General features: G+C 36.7%; 1 long non-coding RNA gene across 1 annotated transcript in view; it reads left to right on the top strand.

The window, feature by feature from the left end:
- The first annotated feature begins 10615 nt into the window (after positions 1-10615).
- The window catches only part of LOC139360894 (uncharacterized), a 115222-nt gene continuing 112149 nt past the window's right edge, over positions 10616-13688 (top strand). Inside the window, exon 1 of the long non-coding RNA XR_011618456.1 lies at positions 10616-10655. This is a non-coding gene — a long non-coding RNA (uncharacterized lncRNA). The remainder of the gene's footprint in view (positions 10656-13688) is intronic.

The raw sequence follows: 13688 nt of genomic DNA, 5'->3' as shown, positions 1-13688 counted from the left end.
ACCCCACCAATTTGAGCACATGTTCTCAGGACCTCCTGGGGCTGTCATGGGTCATAGACCTCACATTTGGCTTAGAATAAATCTCTGCAAATTTTTACAGAGTTTGACTTCTTTTCATTGACATGTATGTATTATTTTTGGACATTGCACAATAGGAAATTCAGGCCTGTGGTCTCTGAAAAGGAAAACAAATGTGCACCCTGTGATTGTCCTGACCTGTTGTGTGGAGGCATATGCTGTCCTCCCCTATACTGAAAGGAATCACAGGTAGAGCATGAAACTTTCTCTGATTTGAAGAGACAGGGAGGTCTAGGTGGCTAAGACTTACAGGGAATAGTATGAGAGAGGAGGGAGTTAGTTGCATGAGGAAAAAGCATCAGAAAACTGCATGGGCGTAAACTATACATGTCTATCGAGAAATTATGGCGATATGGGGAAAACAAACCAGAAAGCTGTAACCTAAACAGCTCCCAGATGTCACTTAGGGCCGATAGATACCAGGACACTGCTGTTTCAGTCCCTGACAGTTTCTATATTTCCAGCATCAACTGCCAGACACAGGAGTGAGCAAACCTTCAGCTCATTTCAGCCCCTAGCCTTGGAGCAATCCCAGCTAATGCTGTGTGGAGCAGAGACAGGCTCTCTTGAGTGAACCCTGCCCAGATTGCAAATTCATGAGCTGAATAAATGTTCTAAGCTAAAAACAATGGGGTGGTTTGTAACTTAGCAGTACATATCTAGAACACATCCTGTATGCTTTCAACTTGCAATTTGCTACGTGTTTTTTATTAATCAATTATTCTATTATTTCCAAATGCAAGGTAAAAATGGCTCTCTGGGGAGTGGTTCCTTCCTGTCCTGTAGCTTGCACTCACCTCCAATACTTGCCCTTGTAGGTTGGGAGAATCTAATTCCGGGAAGTGTTTCTCTACCTCAGGATGATGCTAAATGACTGATGAGGACATGGGTCTTTGTGAGAGCACTGCCAGAGACTTTAAATTTGGTGAGACTCCTTGGCTAAAGCAACCTCTGAATGAAATTGTCTTCAGAGAAAAAAAATAGCTTAACAAAGTCTTCCCCTTTCCCCTGCAATTTTTTCCAACTTTGAAAGTGTCGATGATGTTTCCCAGGATGTCCTTTACTCATTTCCTACCACATAGCACCATTTCTCTTGGTAAGAATGGCATCGTCCCTAGGTGACTTTTTTTCAGTCTGAAATTCATGCCATCTATTTAAAACTATTTCTTAGTTCAAGTTCTGAGGAAAGATGTTTCTTATTTTCCCCATTTTGGTCATAAAGATCAGCTTTTCTCACCCAATTATGCAGGTTCATCTAGCAAGGATGTCCTCTATTTCCCAAGTAATCTATTGTGACCATATGTTTTTCTTACAATGGAAACAAATTAACCCCCACACAAACTATATCGGAAAATGTTTATGGACTTCGGAAAACCTTCTATAAAGAAAGTTTAAGAGTCTAAGATAAACTGGGAAAATATTTCCTGCAAATATGATAGATTTAAAGCACGCCCCAACCTAAACACTGTCAACATTTTAAGCCACATAAATTTTTGCTCTGAGGGGTAGTCCTATACATTGCAGGATGCTTAGCAGCATCCCTGGTCTCTACCAATCAGATGCAGTTAGTATACTTCCAGTTTTGATAAGCAAAAAAGGTCTCCATACAATGTCAATATCCCCTTTGAGGTGCCGAATCCACCCCCGGTTTAGAATAACTGATTTTTGGCTTTTCCCCTTTGTTAGGCTGTGCTATGTTGTACTAATTGTGATAGATAGGGAGTTAACACAAAATGTTTGTTTTCACTCACTTCACTGTATTTTGAAAGTCAGTTGGCTCTTCTTTGTGGTTCTTCCTCAATGAAGGAAATCTAGGACAGCTTCCATATTGATAATTTAGACCTCTATATTGCAACTTCAGGCTTCTTTATTGCAGTTTAGCCACCTCAACAGTTCTTTACTTCTTGCTATATGAATGAAAGAGCAAGCCAAGGAGAATTCACAATGCTTTATACTGACTCGCAGTAGGAGTGATACATGTCTTCTGCTCATGTTCCCATTGGTGACACTGCTGCCCTGTCACCCCAATCTAACTGCCATGAAGATTGTACACGGAAAAATAATAGTGTGGTAACCAATCTCACCATTTTCACCAAATATATCTTGTCTGAAAATGGTTCCTTGAAATAATTTAAAAATCTTTACTGTTAAACATCCAATGTGAAAATTATGAAATGTGTATAGCAACCAAATAAATAAAAATGATTAATAAATATGTTAAATTGTTTGTTAGCTAATAATCAAAATAAAATATTAAAATAATTTTCTTTTATAATATTAACACATTTAACAGTGATAATACTCAATGCTGATGAGGATAAAATAAGATAGCAATTTTATATATTACTGGTGGGATGGTCAATTATTGAAAACTTTGTAGAAAAACATTGGTAATACATATCAAAAACCTTATAATGCTCATACTTTTTGATTCAGTAATACCATTTGTATAAACATACTCTATGACAAAGAGGTAATCAGATATATATGTGAAATGATTTTTATTAAAGCAGTTGTATAGATATAAATACTTGGAGGTAACAAGTACATGCAAGAGTCAGGAACCAAGTAAATACAAACACTCAGACATCCTCTTACCACACTTTGGTTTGAGTCAATTAAAAATAATCACAGGGAATCTAAAAGGGTTTACATTTTCAGCTTTATTGTAGTTAAAGCTAGAATGGAGAACAGGCCAATGCATCTGGCCTCTGACCTCCAGCTCCTAACTTAGCTCTTGCAAAGTTCTTGACTGTAAATAATTCAGAGGATGGAGCAAATATGGCAGACCCCTGGGATAGACCTGTCAGAAGCTTGAGGGGAGGTCATTTAAGAGACAAAAGAGAGAGAGGGTTGTAGGTTGGTTTATTTTATTTAAAAAAAATTTTTTTTCGATTATACTTTAAGTTCTGGGATACATGTGCACAACCTGCAGATTTGTTACATAGGTATACACATGCCATGGTGGTTTGCTGCACCCATCAACCCATTATCTACATTAGGTATTTCTCCTCATGCTCTCCCTCCCCTAGCCGCCCAACCCTCAACAGGCTGTGGTATGTGACATTCCCCTCCCTGTGTCCATGTGTTCTCGTTGTTCAACTTCCATTTATGAGTCAGAACATGTAGTGTTTGGTTTTCTGTTCTTGTGTTAGTCTGCTGAGAACGATGGTTTCCAGCTTCACCCATGTCCCTGCAAAGGACATAAACTCATCCTTTTAATGGCTGCATAGTATTCCATGGTGTATATGTGCCACATTTTCTTTATCCAGTCTATTACCGATGGGCATTTGGGTTGGTTCCAAGTCTTTGCTATTGTGAACAGTGCTGCAATAAACATACGTGTGCATGTGTCTTTGTAGTAGTATGATTTATAATCCTTTGGGTATATACCCAGTAATGGGACCGCTGGGTCAAATGGTATTTCTGTTTCTAGATCCTTGAGGAATTGCCACACTGTCTTCCACAATGGTTGAACTAATTTATACTCCTACTCCAACAGTGTAAAAGTGTTCCTATTTCTCCACATCCTCTCCAGCATCTGTTGTTTCCTGACTTTTTAATTATTGCCATTCTAACTGGGGTTGGTTTATTTTTAGACACTACTGGTAATTTGTACCAATCAACTTGAGGCTTTAAAGCAGCCTCCATTCAAGTAATCCATTCTTCTTCCAAAACGTTATCACTGAAAATCAGATACAAGTTCGAAGCTCCATGTGATAATGCTCCTTCCTGGAGGATGAAAATAGACATTTCCTCATAGAGTGGATTGGAGGAGGGGGATGTTTAGGGAAAGGGAGGGAGAAAAGAGTACCCTATCTAACATAATCAGGCACATTGAGAAAAATGCAGATTAGAGAGTTGTATAAACAATACCAAATAATTTATTTAGATAAAGAGATGGTGGTGATGCACAACTGTAGTCCCAGGTACTCAACAGGCTGAGGTGGGAGGATCACTTAAACCAAGGAGTTCAGGACCAGCCTGGGAAACACAGAGCATGTCTCTTAAATACACACACACACACACACACACACACACACACACACACAGACATATAGATGTATATGATATGATAGAAGTTACCTCTGAGTGATGGGATAAAGAATAATTAATATATTTAGCTTCTATGCTTTTCTGTTTTTTTCTGTATTTTAAAAAATGTACTTCAGCAACTTACTAAAATATTTGATATTGCAATATATTGATCTATATCTGGCTACTACTAAAATTTAGGGGAAGTGCATGTGGTCATTGGCATAGGTAGACCATATATCTAATTCCTACACGCACAGATTAGCTGCATGTTAAATTAGCTGCATCATACCAGGTTAAAGGTTGCATCAGATTAAGGGTTCATAGAAGGAGCAAGGGCTGGGAAAATGGTCATGTTGAATATAAGCATCTCTTCAGTTAGGAGTTAGCTAGATAGGCAAATTAAAATAAAGACAATTCATATGTGAGTGGGAACTGGGGAGGGCAGTGTGTATGTGCAGAAATGAGTTTTAAAACCCAGGCAATCAGCACTTGGTAGATCTATAATAGAAACTAGGAGGCTGGGCACAGTGGCTCACGCCTGTAATTCCAGGACTTTGGGAGGCTGAGGCGGGTGGATCACCTGAGGTCAGGAGTTTGAGACCAGCCTGGCCAACATGGTGAAACCCCATCTCTACTAAAAATTAAAAACAAAAAAGATTGGCCAGGCATGGTGGTGCACCCCTGTAATCTCAGCTAATTGGGAGGCTGAGGCAGGAGAATTGCTTGAACCTGGGAGGTGGAGGTTGCAGTGAGTCAAGATTGCATCACTACTCTCCAGAGCAAGACTCTGTCTCAAAATAAACAAACAGAAAAACAAAAACTAGGAAACTAGGATCACTAACATTGTTCCAGTAGCTTCTGTTTCATGAATTTGGTCTTTTTTTTTTTTTTTTTAAGCATTTAGGCAGGTAGAAGTGCATATGCAAGTTTCTAGCAGAAAGAAGAACCCTGTTTGCCACACATACCTCTAAACCTTACTGAGAGTCACTTCTGAGTAACCCTGATGTAGGTATCTACAGGTTGCTGGTAATTGGGAACAGCTGGCTGTATAGTGGGTGAGGCTGAGGCACAGATTTTTTTTTTTTTTTTTTTTGGCAGCGTTAGTTCCCTGACACCTGTTGTGCTTTATGAGTTCCATTTCTACTTTTTAATATATCTGCTCCTTCATCACTGATGCTCAGACAATTGTAAAAGTATGTTTCCACCAGAGCATTAACTTTGCTTCAGACTTGAAGCTTTCATTTTATGTGTATAGGAAAGCAGATAACTCAACCTGTTCAAAATACATATTGAGTGAGTTAATATGTTTCAGAGAATTACTGCTTTAGTATTTGTACTTTGTGAAAACTATAATTGTGTCTTAAATTATTTTATTTTTGTATATGGTAAGGTCCAGATATAGCCTAGAGCAGTGGTTCTCAAAGTGCATTCCCTGACCAGCCTCATCAGTACCACCTGGGAATGCAAATTCTTAGGCCCTGCCCCAGATCTACTGCATCAGGAACTCTGGGGGTGGGGATCAGCACTCTGTGTTTCTTTAAATTGACAAATTATAGATGTATACTGTAATCAGCATTCAAAAGCATTCCAGACTTTAGTAGTTAATATAAGGTCATGTTCTAATGATTAGTTTGTATGAGTATGACCAAGACAGAGCATTAAAAGGTGAAGACTCAACACAAAGAATAAACGTCAATGACAGAATAGCCCACAATGTTACAGATAATAGAGGAAGAGAGTGGAGATTCATGGACTTCTAGGGGCTCCTGGAATCACATCACCTAAGTGACTGTCTACATGTGGATACAGTTTGCTCCATGAGCCAGATACCAACTCCCACAAACTTGATATTTTAAGAATATCAGAGAGACACGCATGTGCCTGGCCAATGGGGAACACAAGAGAGAGATTTCCAGGAATGAGTGCACTCTTTCTCTTCCTCCAAAATGTAAATGAAAAACATTCTGAAATCTTCCTTTCACATGTCCTTCCCTCCTACCTAACTTTGACTACAGGTACACATTTTGGACAATTAAAACATACCCATATTTGACTAGAGGCTACTTTCAAAGTTGAAATGGTCTAACACACAGGTCTAAGACAATCATTTGTGACTCTTAGTTGATGAGCCTTAGCTTGCTGTCCTTGCTTTGAAATCCTATATTTTTCACTGAATCTAAAACATTTGATTTCAATGATTAATAAGAAAACCTACAATACTGAGTGTCAGGACCTGTACTAAAGTTTTACACTTAGCATCTCATTTCAGCTTCAATACGTAGAGAGGGTCATAAAATACCTCCCATGGAAAGGTGAAGAAAATAATGCTCAGAGAGATTAAATGCCTCTCCCAAGGCCATAAGGCCAGTGAGTGGTAGAGCTCAGATTGTAATAAAAATGATTAACTCAAAACCCACGTGGTTAAGTAAGAGAATGAGGAAGTCCCACACCAGATGAAGGCACAACCCCATGTCCTTCTGGGAAGGTAAACCTCGTTCAGGGTAACCCTGAGATCACAGCAGTACACAGTTATTATCACCTGATGGGCTCATAAGGCTGTGTCCTAGGATGGAAGAATATTTGAAATATGTAAACTGTATACTTTTGCATTGATTTGAGATGGGACCCAGGCCTTGGATTTTTTTCTTCATTTAATGCTTTATTGAAGCATAATATATTTGCAATATACATACGGAATACCATCTTAAGCCTTGATAGGTTTAAAGCTCCCTCAGTTGATTGTAATTTGCAGCCAGGGCTAAGTACCCATATAGAGAGGGGAAAACAATAAAAAATCCTTATTTTCTTAAGAGCTTTCTTCCTTTATTCATTGAATTCACATTTTAGTTTTTCTGTTCTTGTTAAGAATCTATCTGCAATTGATGTTACAGTAATTATGCTTGTGTTTTCCAGACAATGTGGACACCAAGCACATACACAATTAGGATACTCTAAATGTGTTAACTGTTCATAATATTCTTTGAGAATTCCTTTTTTAGAGGTGGCAAGGATTTGAAAAATTTTGCCTGTTCAACCTCATTAATATTTAGTGAAGTGCCCAGATTAAATTGAGCCGATCACTGAACAGGTGCAAAGGGACCTGCTTAATAAACGGAGACTTTCTATGGCATCAACATAGCCACATTCTTTGTAGACAAATGAATATGATTTAGTTTGTATGCATGAAGCACAATTTCACTGTTGGCCCAGATGTTTATCAGCAACACTAGAAGTGAGGGGACCAATCTGAAAATCTGGATGGAAAACTAAAGTATTTGTTCAGAATAAAGAATATTTGCGGCTGAAAGGGTAAAAAATACTGTGCTGTTTAGCCTCTTTTCCATAGATAATAAGCACCAGAAAAACAGTTCAGATTCTGCTGCCTAGCAGAATGAGCAAAGAACAGCAGTAATCCAATTTTTGTGGTTAAAACTGTGCCACTGATATCTCTGCTCACGCAGGCCATTGGGCTAAAAGTGAACAGGAGTGTAAAACTATAAAATGAATATCATTAGCCTTTGAGCATTTCCACCTTCTGTATTAAATTGGAAACAAGGAAACCAAATAAGCAGCAGTTACTTCTCTAAGTAGCATTATTTTTATAATAGTAAGAAACAAACTGCTTCAAACAACAGAAACAATTGTTCCTGGGATCTGGATTCTGAGGCCTCATATTAAATGTGAAAATAAGCACTCATAAACAAGACATATTGACAGAATATAATTTAAACTGTGGCTCCCTCTGCATAGTCACAGTGATTTGAAATTCATCACTAACTGAAACATTCAACATTTCTCTCTCATAATTTATGCAGGTTCTAAAAGCCTGACATTGCTAAGAATCATGAGCCTCATAGTTCTTTATTACTTTAAGAGAACAATAGTAATGAGATGGATATAGGCAGGTTGAAAGCTTGCTGGGGCTGAGGATGAATTGTAAGAGCAAGAAGCACCAAGTCAGGATAGATAAATTAAGTTTTATGCATTAAAATTAGGGGTCTAGTTTCATGCAATAAAAATGTATAAAGGGCTTGGAAAAAATAAAAACCCAGGACAAAATAAAACTGAATACTTTGCTTTTAATGAAAACATTTATTAGTGAAAAATTATCAGTTTTAATATGGTAATTAAAGATGAACTAAGGATTAGAACTCTCATACATTGTTGGTGGGAATGTAGAAGGATGCAGCCCCTTTGGAAAAGTGTGGTAGTTCTTCAGTGTTTAAGCACAGAGTTACTATTATGACTCAGCAATTCCACTCCAGAAAGAACTGAAAACATATATCAACAAAAACGGGGTTCATAGATGTTCACAGCAGCATTATTTATAATAGCCCAATAAATGAAACAACCAGAATGCTCATGAACTGATGAATGGATAAACAAAATGTTTTATATCCATACAATGGAATATTATTCAGTCATAAAAAAGAATTAAGTATTGATACATGCTATAATATGGATGAACCTTGAAAACATTTTACTAGGTTAAAAGCCAGACACAAAAAACATGTAGTGTTTAATTTTCATTTATATGAAATACCCAGAATAGGTAAATCCATAGAGTCAGAAATAGACTGGTGCTTGTCTAGGGCTGGGTGGGTAGACCTTGAGGGAAAATGGTGAGTGACTGCTGATGGGAACAAGAGTTTCCCATTTTTAGGGTGATGGAAATGTTCTGAAATAGAATAGCAGCAGTGGTTGCATAATTCTGTAAGTACAGTTGACTCTTGAATAACATGGGTTTCAACTGCACCGATCCACTGATATGAGATTTTTCAATGAAACGCAGATTGAAACTACAGTATTCTCAGGATGTGAAACCCACATCTATGGAGTGTGGATTTTTCATACATGTGGGTTCCACAGGGCTGACTGTGGGACTTAAGTATGCACAGATTTTGGTATACATGGGGGTCCTGGAACCAATCCCCTGCATATACTGAGTGACCACCGTATTAGTAAAAATCACTGAATTGTACATTTTTAAAAGATGTAATTTATGGTATGTGAATCATATCTCAATAAAGCTATTAAACAAGTGAAAAAGAAGATGAACTACATAGTGATATCAAGTACTGATTACTTTAAAGAAGCTGTGGCTTGGGGAACAGAAGTGGTATAGAATTCATCTTCTAAACAAAGGCAATAATGGAGATGGATGGGGACTATGTAATTATAGTCAGCTGGCAAAATTATAAACTTTTTCAGCCAAAGTTTAAACAATGTAGAAAAAGAGAAATTCAGATCACTTCTGTGAGGTTCAGGTTTAAACCGAATTGAAAGAAACAAACAAATTTAACAACTCATTGAAATAAAAAAAAAACTGTTCCTTGAGGCTATTGTATAAAATTACTAATTTGAGCATGCAATTAGTAATATCTCTGTGTATTTTTTAAAGTTGCTGAGGCACTAAGTTTGTGTGTGTGTGAGTATGTGTGTGTGTGTGCCTGAGAAATATCCCAAGTGACACAGAATGTATAAGATATTCTTGCACAGGAAACTACGGAGTACACGAATTACTTTATGAATTACCATAGTCAATATTAATTAATTATTACAAAAAATTATCCTGCCTAGGGAATCCAAAGTATATGTTTTTAAGTTTTGAGCTTAAGAAATTTTGAATTAGGGTTTACAGTTTAGATTTCTTATAATGCCCCTCCCATCATAATAGTTATGGAACTGAAACTTGGATCTAGTAAAAGAGAGATATTTCTTTTTCCTTTCCTACTTTCTTATTTATCTTATTTATCTTAGCCCTCAAGTGGCCTAGTTTATAAAACAGTGATTAGTCCAAATAGGATCATATCTTAAGGGGATGGAATTTTAATATGAACTCTAATATGCAATTGAAATAAAAGTTTATGAGAGGCAGGAACACACTTGTGCTAGCTATTTCTCCCTCAGGTGGGAAATTCTCCAGATACACCTGGAAGGCATTTGTGTGGCAAGCAAGTTGGTGAGGACATTAGGAATAATTTGAGTCAAATATTAAAGGATTTACATGAACTGGTGCATGTACAAGAATTTTAGGATACTGCATATCTGCTATCTTTCCAACTTACTTTGGTCAGTAGTAATACATAATGTAGTAAATTTTCTACGTTTTCTCACCAGTTCTAATACTCATTCTCATTTCTGATTGATGGAAACCTAGGAACCCAGAGCAGGGTAAGCAGTAAGTTTTCCTGTAGATATAGCTTTCTCAATGCTCAGTATTTACTTTATGAGACTAAAACAATCTCTGGATATGGGCCAATGGAATTGAGAGCTACTATAGAATTCTGAAATGTGCTATCATCAATTGTGCATTTGCATTTTATGAGCTGAGTCTTGTGGAGCATAGTCATGGTGAACAGTATTTGTGAATGTGCTTTGTATGGACAATAATATGGCTAATACATCAACTTTCTGATTAGGAGATTAAGTATTTACATGTTGTAATATTTGGCATAATTATTTGGTAATTCTCAATATTAATTTCTATTTTTTTCAGATATATTTGGTTTAGAGCATTTGGAGTCATAAGTATATACGTAAGTATATACCTAAGGGTTTCTGCAAATATCAGAGTTCACTAGAATTCTTGTGCCTTAAATGAACAATAATAAGGGCAAAGGAAATGAGAAAGTAGATTAAAATAGTGTATCTCAAATATGGGGTTTTAAGCACATATTTTGGCTCATGGGAATGAAAACTGAAAGATTTTATGTAAAAATCTTGAAACTCAGTTATTTGTTATTTTACACCAAGTACATGGATTTAATTTGTTGATCTAAGTGCTGTATGACTTTAATATTTTGGTTTTCCTCTGAAATTAGTTTGGATGGTTTTATCCTCTAGGCTCAGAAAAAGTTGACACATTAGGTCATCTAGACCTGTACAGTTTACGGCCAACTTCAGGATCATTTGGCCACAGGTCAAAATGAACAAAAATAATGCATGTAAAGAAGATTAAAAAATTTTCTGGAGGGGGCATTAGCATAATTTAATCACATATACAATATATAGCATGAAATATTTAAAGTTAGATAACTGTAAAATGGTAGCTCAAAACAGAAAAAAATGAAGTAATAAGCTCTCATAGTAAAGTGTGGAGATAAGTAAAAATACAACTAAGTTGGAAAAATTAATATGACTGCGGATCCTCTGCCCCTCTTTTCTTTTTAAGGGAACTCTTACTTTGTCAATAAAGTGACTAATCTCTGGCACTATCCTGGCTACTCAGGTCATTTAATAGAACAACCTAATGTGCTTTCTAGGTTCTCATATATTTGAACTCAACATTGTATTCCACTAGAAGAAAAAATTTCTTGTTTGGGGAAGAAGCAAATAAAAATGAGCTTGGAGCATCTTATTGTTGCAAGAAAGCCAGGATTCATTCAGAGAAACATGGATTAGTGTTTAAAAGGACAAAGTGGCCAGCATACAAAGAGGGCTGCCAATGGCCAAGTAGTGACAATTGCATATTAAAAAGGGATAGAATGATTAAAGTTAATTACAACAATGAGTTTAGAAGAAGTCCTGGTTTCATGTCAATACTATCAATGGAATGGGTACTCAGAACTTGTTAAATGTAATTACAATGCATAAACCAAATTGCATGAATTTTAAGTGTCTATAAAATATATGTCAATTAACACAAATTAGATAATGGCTACCCTGGACTTCTGATGAACCATTGGGCTGTAAAATATAGAGTTTTTAAATATATATATAGATAAATAAAAATTTAATATTAAGAATGCTGAGTGGGACATTAAATGGGAATCCTGAATGGGAAGTAATAAGGGAGGATTTAAAAGGGCCACCTATTGTATAGGAGAACAAAATAGTATAAATATTATCTTATAGAAATAAAAGGAGTGACTTTATACATTAAAAGTAAATTTTAGAGATCAGGCTAACCTTTGAGAGGGGGAAGAGTGGGAGAAGAAATAAAGCAAGCAAAACTATGAAGTGGTTTGCATTCTCTTGGCCACAATAATGAAAGTAGTGAAAAACATAATAAAGGTCAAACTGAGTGGAGTCATTATCCAAATTGAGGGTGAATTGTGTGCATTCTAATTTTGTTACAGTGGCGTTAGGTCCCAAACTCCCGTGGAAACGTCATAAGGGAAATATCACATTTAAGTGGTATTTCTTGAGAGATAAGGACAAATGCAATCTACATTTTTATTTTGTTTTTAAACTTCACCTTTTATTTTAAATATGGGGGTATGAGTGCAGGTTTGTTACATGGGCATATTGTACTCAGGTAATGAGAAAGGTACCCAATAGGTACTTTTTCAACCTATGCTCCCTCCTGCCTGCTCTAGTAGTTCACAGTGTCTTTATTCTCATGTTTTTGCCCATGTGTGCTCAATGGTTAGCTACCACTTATCAGTCAGAACATGTGGTATTTGGTTTTCTGTTCCTGTATTAGGATTATGGCATCCAGCTCCAGCTCTATGCACGTTGCTGCAAAGTACACGATTTAATTTTTTTTATGGCTGTGTAGTATTCCATGGTGTGTATGTATCACATTTGCTTTATCCAATCCACCACTGATGGGCACTTAGGTTCATTCCATGTCTTTGCTATTGAGAATAGTGTGGGGATGAAAATATGATTACAAGTGTCTTTTCAGTATAGTGATTTATTTTCCTTTGGGTATATACCCAGTAATGGGATTATTGGGTTACATGATAGCTCAGTTCTAAGTTCTTTAAACAATCTCCTAACTGCTTTCCACAGTGGCTGAACTAATTTATATTCCCACCAACAGCATATAAGTATTCCCTTTTCTCCACAGCCTCGCCATCTGTTGTTTTTTGACTTTTTAATAATAGCCATTATGACTGGTGTGAGATGGTATCTTATTGACAGAATCCCATTTGCAATAGCCACAAAGAAACTATCAATAGAATAAACAGACTACCAACAGAATGAAAGAAAATGTTCACAAACTATGCAACCAACGAAGGTCTACTATCCAGAACTTAAATTAACATGCGAAAAAACCAATAACCCCATTAAAATATGGGCAAAGGACAGGAACAGACACTTCTCCAAAAATACATACACATGGCCAACAAACATATGAAAAACATTCTCATGATCGTTAATCATCAGAGACATCTAGGTTTTTTGACCTGAGTGAAAGGTAAGATCAAGGACCACCTTTTGCAGAGATTTGTAGGGGAGGCAGAGAAGTGGTGTAAATTGGGGAATTTGAGTCATGTACAAAGAGATTAATATAAACCAGCACATCTGATAAAGTTTCTAGGTACTGCAGACTTGCTTCTTCTCCCCTTAACCCTACTCAAATCAGTGGAGTTTTCCAACAGTGTTTAGTTTATCCGTATTGTCTTAACCACTCCATTTGTTGGCTCTGCTTCTTCGGAGAATCCCTTAGGAACTGAGACTGGGGAAAAGACTGAGTTAGTTGGCTTCAGATTCAAGTAATCTAAGCAAGCAGAAGAGTTGGGTTGGATCACTCAAGATGGGGTGGAATAGAACAAGGAAAGAATAATCATAATGACTTTTAGCAAATCTTCTCTGTCCAAAATCAAAAGTTTAAGGTAAAA

The sequence above is a fragment of the Macaca nemestrina genome, chromosome X (assembly GCF_043159975.1).
Source record: "Macaca nemestrina isolate mMacNem1 chromosome X, mMacNem.hap1, whole genome shotgun sequence".
In the NCBI taxonomy this organism is placed as follows: domain Eukaryota; kingdom Metazoa; phylum Chordata; class Mammalia; order Primates; family Cercopithecidae; genus Macaca; species Macaca nemestrina.
Note: the sequence above shows the minus strand (reverse complement) of the source record. Positions and strands in the feature narration are given on the sequence as shown.